The sequence below is a fragment of the Haliaeetus leucocephalus genome, unplaced genomic scaffold (assembly GCF_000737465.1).
Source record: "Haliaeetus leucocephalus isolate CR32 unplaced genomic scaffold, Haliaeetus_leucocephalus-4.0 Scaffold247, whole genome shotgun sequence".
In the NCBI taxonomy this organism is placed as follows: Eukaryota; Metazoa; Chordata; class Aves; order Accipitriformes; family Accipitridae; genus Haliaeetus; species Haliaeetus leucocephalus.
In genome coordinates this window covers 254,288-261,522 of record NW_010972683.1, presented here as the reverse complement: position 1 = coordinate 261,522, position 7,235 = coordinate 254,288, and positions in this window count along the sequence as shown.

The window sequence follows — 7,235 nt, the reverse complement described above, 5'->3', positions numbered from 1 at the left end:
GCCGGCTGGCAGCGCTGTGCTGGCGCTCCACCTGCTGGTGTCCGCACCGCCGGCTGGCTGGCTGCACCACCCGCTCCTCGGGGGGCATCCATCATCGCCCACCCGCTCCTCGAGGGGTATCCATCGCCCACCCGCTCCTCGGGGGTGCCCGGCATCGCCCACCCGCTCCTCGGGGGGTATCCATCGCCCACCCTCTCTTCAGGGGCTATCCATCATCACCCACCCGCTCCTCGGGGGGCATCCATCATCGCCCACCTGCTCCTCAGGGGTATCCATCATCACCTACCCACTCCTCAGGGATACCCATCATCACCCACCCTCTCTTCAGGGGGTACCCATCATCGCCCACCCACTCCTCAGGGGGTATCCATCATCGCCCACCCTCTCTTCAGGGGCTATCCATCATCGCCCACCCGCTCCTCAGAGGGTATCCATCATCGCCCACCCACTCCTCAGAGGGTATCCATCATTGCCCACCCACTCCTCAGGGGGTATCCATCACCCACCCTCTCCTCAGGGGGTATCCATCATCGCCCACCTGCTCCTCAGGGGTCCCCATCACCCCCTACCCACTACTCAGGGGGTATCCATCATCACCCACCCTCTCCTCAGGGGTATCCATCATCACCCACTCTCTCCTCGGGGGTATCCATCTCCTCACTTCACAAACGGGAGAAGCCGACTCTAAAAAAGCACACAGGACTGGAAGCCAGCCACGCAGGTCACCGTGTCGTGTACAGCAGCGTTTCTGACTTGCCCTGTCTTCACCTCATCAGTAACACAACTCAAGATCTTGGAGGTCTTACCCTGGTTTTGCAGCTCAGAACACCTCGAGGACAAACAGGCACTTTTGCTTCTCTCCAAATCTTCCCCTGCTACCTAGGCTGTTAGCACTCACATTGACTGCCATGCTCTTTGTCAGTTTACTTGCAAAGAAAAAGGCTGTTTTCACTGGGTAGTGGAATAACCACAGAGGCTAAAAATGGTCAGGAGCATATTAAAGTGGATCACATACTCTGGTTTATGCCAAAAACATGCTGAAGGAGCTAGAAAAGAGGGGAGACACTGACCTTCCCCCCACTTTTTGGCCGTAACACTGGGAGCCCAGGAGTTCCCAATCTAGATAGAAATTTCTTGCTTCTACAGAGGCAAAATCTGATTTTTTCTGCAGAATTTGAATCCAAAGTTTCTGGTCAGGCTGTTTTCTAGTCATTTAGGATGGCTCTGACTTTACAGAAGTTACTCTGTTTTCAGAAGCTGTTGGTACTGTCACGTTCACTTTTTTTCCCTTTTTAGAGGGAAAAAAAAAATCTTGTTTGTTCTTTCTTAAGTATTTAAGTGGCGTTTCTGACAGAAAAAAAAAAGGAAGTTTGAGGAGAAAAGTAAGATTCAGAATTGGATTTTATAGTGCTTAAACAATAAAGTGTAGGAATCCTGAATAGTAACTATTTTGGAATCATGTAAATGCTTGCAGTGGAGGCCACTTCTATGTATGTTCTGTGCAGAACTGAGCCATTGCTTAAACACATTTAGAAGCTGAGGCAATACAAAGCTATATATTCAGCTTGTTTCTTTACTTAGATCCTCACGATGGAGATTCCACCCAGAAACACCGGGTTCACCTGGTTCCAAATCTATGTTCCCATCCTCATTAATACCCTAATTCTTGGCTGAATTCTAGTGTTCAGGAAAAAGTTACCTCTGCACACACTGAGGAAGAGTAGAAAAATGAGTAACGTCCTCTTTGGGGTGCGGAATACTGTCTGCTGTGCTAATGCTTTAAAAGAGAAAGCTGATTTTCTGTCTGCTCCAAACTCCTCTCCACAGAGGTGTTCCTGCAGGCAGGCATTCCTGGAACAAAGCTTCCTACGTGTTTCAAAGCTGCGAAATTTTAGGAGGCTCCTGGACAGCTAATGTAAGAGAGGGCATCTGTCTTCTGCTGACTGCTTCGCGAGACAAGGCTGTAATTATTACTTTATGATTACAATATTAAATGATTCCTTTTTGCCTAATCACACTTCTTTTCAGTGTCAATGGGAAAAGCCGTTCCTTTCCTAACTTAAAAACAGCTGGATGAAGTCATATGGTTGGAAGCCATAGAGTCATCTCTGTGGCAAACAAAGGTAGGCTCTTGGAAATTGTCACGGAGAGGCTAGCTGTTACAGTCCCCACCTCAGCCATAATGATGGTAGTAGTAATGGTGTTCACACAAGTTGTAGTTTTGATTTGTGCATTGATCCTATATAACAGCATCCCAAGTTGAAATGCCCCAACCTAACATCATGCGGACAAGCTGCAACCTCAGGACCAAGCTCCTGTACTAATTAACCCTTTCTGGCAGAGACAAGAGCTTTGTCTTGGCTGTGATATTCTTAGTGCACCAGCAAACAGTCCTGCTTGAATCTGAGGAAACTGGTGCAAGCTTCACAAAGTCATAGAGAGCCATATAGATCTCCTTTTGTTTCATATATGCATGCTGACAGCTGACTGCTGTGTACAGATATCCTCAGCTCCAAAACCTGAGGTCCCTACCATGAGCTGATCCCTATTACTGGACCAGATGGCCAGCTTTTCTCATCTGCAATTCATCTTGTTTTCTGACAGCTTTTAGTAGGTCAGGTGCCAGATAATATTTTTGCCATGTGTGCAGGCTCGCCTTGAAAACAGCAGTGTCCAGTAGAAGCCAAACGTTCACAGATCTGACCATTACACTTAGATGCCAAACTGGGAGTTGGGCTCCCTAGAAAACACAAACCATCCTGGCAAGAACTGTGCTTCTAAAAACATTCAGCAGAACGTTAATAGCAAGAGCTCAGCAGTTGTTCTTTGATTGTATTTTACTAGCAGGTACCAAATACATCTCTTATCTCTTCTACCTCAAGCAGCGCTTAAAGCAGTTGTCATTGTATTGTTTCTAGACAATGAATGTCAAATAAGTCAGGCTGTTTCATTTAACTTTCACTTAAAGTGCTTCCTGCTATGGCAAAGACCAGGGCTGCTGCTGATGCACTTGATCTCTCAGTTCTCTTAGAACTTTACCTTTTGTTTCTTATGGTCTATGTACTAAAGGCGTAACACAGCTACAGTCTAACAGGTTAATGATAGCTTGGAGCCTAAGAGAAGTGGCTAGGGAGGTGGAGACAGTTTGGCCTTGGCCCTTTGCAGGACTTTCATGCTGTAAGAGGTAGAAATCAATGGCACAGCCATCTATTTTGATCTGCTGTTCCTCAGAGCCTGTCAATGAACATACAAACTTCTGCCCAAGAAGATGGAATTTAAGCACTATTAGAAAAGTGAAAATGCACAGATAGACCGGGAGTAACCCTGTCCAGTTAGGAAACCCCAGAAACTGCAGAATTGCATATTGAATGTAGATTTATGGATAGGCTGGCCTGCTTTCCTCATTTAACCATAGTTAACTTTTATAGGGTGTTCATAAATCTCTAGAAATCCAGGGAGCACAGCTCAAAAGCTACTGAACTAAGAGGCAAGGTACATGGATGTGGCATCTGGAAGATACTTTCTCCGTTTTCCTTGAACTAAGAAGGTAAAACTATGTCACCAGCAAAACAGGCTATGAACTGAATATATACAGTAATTACAGTTATTTCCCCAACTTCTGTCTTGCTTCTCATGTATATTAATATTCTTCTGCCACATAAATCTGAAGGGAGCCCATTCTCCACACCTGCCGACTTTCACCTGGCTGCCTCCCTGCTATGCAGTGTCATGGGAAAGCAATGCTTTTCCCTGTTGCTATCAAGCAGTAACGTCCATATTCAGATCAAGTGGGAGTGGAAAGCAGCCTGGAGAAGAGAGTTCTGCAAGATAACAGCTTAACACAGACTTAAGGCAAGGGGTTTTGTGAGGAGCTGTCTTTTATTAGATGACACCAAAGGTTTACATGGCTTTAAAATTAGTTATGCAATCTGTACCTGTCTGAATTTACATTTTCTTTTGTGCCAGAGGTAAAAAAAAAAAAAAAGGATATGTTGTTACAGAATTTGGTAACGATCTGTATAAAAACTGCTTCATATTTTCACAGAGGTCTGCCTGGAGCCCTCCAAAATCTTAAATGTGGCTTTTGGTTTGAGCCTACTTGTGCTAAAGCACAAGTATAAAATTCACATCTCTAATTGTTAAAAAAAGAAAAATGTATTAGACAAAGCTGCTGCGAACAATGCCACCGGCTATTACCTTTAGCTGTCTGCTCTTGGAATCTGAGAGCTAAATGCGCATTGACTCATCAGAGATGCTATAGATAATTTGTATTTTAACTCCTTGTGTCACAGTCTTTTGCTAAAATAAGACCAGGGCCCCCTGCATGCAAGATACTGTACACAAATATAGTAAGAGGCAATTTCTACCTTAGTGGATCTTCAGCTTAAGAATATAAAAGACAGGAGGGAATCTGTTTTCCCCAGACATGTAACATATCAGCCTGGTTTTGTTGTCATGAACAACTGGCATTTTATAGTTTAACCGTAGGGGTAGTCCACACAGGCAAATTATCTAGAATAGCTATTGAAAAATCAGCTACTAAATGTGGTGGTGCTGAAGTAATAGCAATTCTTTGCAAATTAAAGCAATCTGAACAGACCAGGAAGAAGAAATCTCGGTCTTGGAGAAGTCTGTCCCAAAGGAGCTCTTCCAGAGCAGCAGAAATAAGGTATCCCAGTGCTGCTATTGTTGAATAGCTCCTTCTATTCAATTTCTGTATGCAATTGTGCCCTTGGGGCTTGCTAGGAAACCCGCCATTTCACAGTCTCTGAACGAGCAATGTGCAGATGAAATTAGCTCCCCGAGTATCTGTGACTTGGGTAGGTGCGACGGCTGCAGCCACTCTGGCTGAGTGAGCAGCACTTTGATTCAGGCATCACCGACAAACCAGCCCTGCTGTGCCAACCACGAAAACTGTGCTAGGCCATATCTTCTCAGGAACGAAGGAGCCTAGGGCACGTCTTACCGGGAGCTAACAGTACCAGCCTGAGCCGGGACTAGACAGAACTACAACTGCTGCACCTGCACTCCAGCACATACACCAACGCGGGGGGGTTGACTACGAGTCAATCACTTTATGCTATAGATAGCCGTAGCCCCCCGAGCCCATTGACCTCTCCTATATGGCTGCAGGCTGCACGGTGGTGATGTCCCCTTGAGCAGGGACACCTCTCAGGGTTACTCCTCGAGGCTGTGAGACCCGGCATCTGGCATCTCTAATGAGGTAACCACATATTACATTAGGCCTACAAGGATATTGTAGGCTAGTGACATTTATATATCCAGCTATAGCTTAAGCATTAGAAGTGTAGTAAGTAGCAGAGTGTTTGACCACCATCTAATCATCGTTTAAAACATTGCTGAAATCATCACTTAGATTATTGTTCAATTACCATTTCATTACAGCTTGATTATCAATTAATTATTGTTAAATAATCACTGTTTAATTATAATTCAATTATTGCTTAATCATAATTTTATTATTTAATTATCATTCAATCATTAATTATCATTTGATCATTGTTTAATGACCAATAAAACCTTTTACTTAACCCCACAATGATGACTTCTCTTAATAATTCACCTGTAACAGTAGGGCTGGGTGTGTGGGTATATGACTGGGGGAGAGGGAAATAAAAGAAAACAGATGTGGTGATGGCTGCTAATGCAGAAAATGTTGCAACTTTACTGTTGTTCGTTTATAACTGTAAAGAATAAAACACAGTAATAAATAGGATACTATTTTTGTGAGCAAAGGCCTTTGATGGTAAGGCTGTTAAGTTTACAGTTGGGATAGGTCTATAAAAATGCAAAACTGTACCAGGTGACAACTGGAACACTGTGATTCTAACCTCTGTTTGAAAGAAAAAATGTTTAGTCATATTGATAAACAGCATTCCTTTTTCAAGAGACACTGTCTAGTAATGTTAAACAGTACTACTGACTTTCTCTGTGTCCGACTCACTTGTGTCTGAGGAATATACAATCTTCCTCCACTCCCCGCCCAATGTATGAAACAGACTATTTGTCCTGCATAGAAAGGCATGGTAAATGGGATGCCCTGGTTCTGGGGGATACTGGTGATCTCTCTGAGACCCAAGGGAAGAAAATGGGATAAATACAGTAGCTGAAAAATAGTCTGTTACATAATTAGTATCACCTTTGTTAGACAGACAAAAAAGCACATTTCATATGTGCAGGAGGGTTTCTCTCCTGGTTTTTGTGCTTGTAAATGCTTTCCGAATCTGGTGTGCCTTTATGGCAGCCCATTGGTAAATAAATAAAATTGTTTTCTCAGCAACTCTATGAGAGCAAGCCAGTTTATGGACCTGTAGTGCACATTGGTATAGTTTCATGTTTTGCTGCACCATCAGCACAGCTGCAAATTTCCTCCACGGCCTATGATTTTCAATGTCAGTGGCTTCAGTCCTTAGGTGCTCCTTTTTGCCTTTGGGAGAGCTGCCAGGTAGCACAAGGTGACCCTTAAAGCACTGGGATTAACAGCAGTTACCTTAGCGATGATGGTCAAAGAGGAGAGGGCGTTAGATAAGAAAAGCTGATTCCCCCCTCCACTCTCTGCCCTCCTTGCAAAAGAGCAGAGACACAGATGGTATTTCAGTGTGCCCAGTCCTCAACCCCCTTGCCCGGACTTTTGACCCAGGAAATTCTGGCCATGCTTCTACCTCGGCCAAGGGCTCCTTTGCGTAGCACCAAGCACAGGGTGGAAGCTGGGTTTTGGTTTTTTTTTTTTTTTTTTTTCTTGTTTCCTTAAGAGTTGTATTCACCTTCCCTAATGGAAGCACTGTTTCTTTAGCCCCAGCCAGGCTCTGGCCACCCTCTCTTCTGCTCGTCACCATGTATAGTCACATCCTCAGAGCAAGCACAAGACATTTCCTCGTTCCCTGGAGCCTCTTTACTCCCCCCCCGCTCGGGTGCCTCAGCTGCAGCAGCAAAAGCCCAGCTGGCTCCCGGAAAGCCATGCCCTTCTCCATGCTAAGCAGTCCCCACCAACTTCGCGCCTGCCGCCGCCCAGCTCCCCCCCAGGGCTCGGTGCAGCCGGCGGGACAGAACCGCCCGGCCAGCCTCCGCTCCGCGCCGCCGGCCCAGCGCCTTCCCCGGGCGGTCCACCAAAGCCACGTCGCCCGAGGACTCGCCCCCTCTCCCCGCAGTCCCCGCCGCAGAAGCGAGAACCGACACCTCCCCCCCTTCCCCCGCCCGTCCCCGGGGGGGGGGGG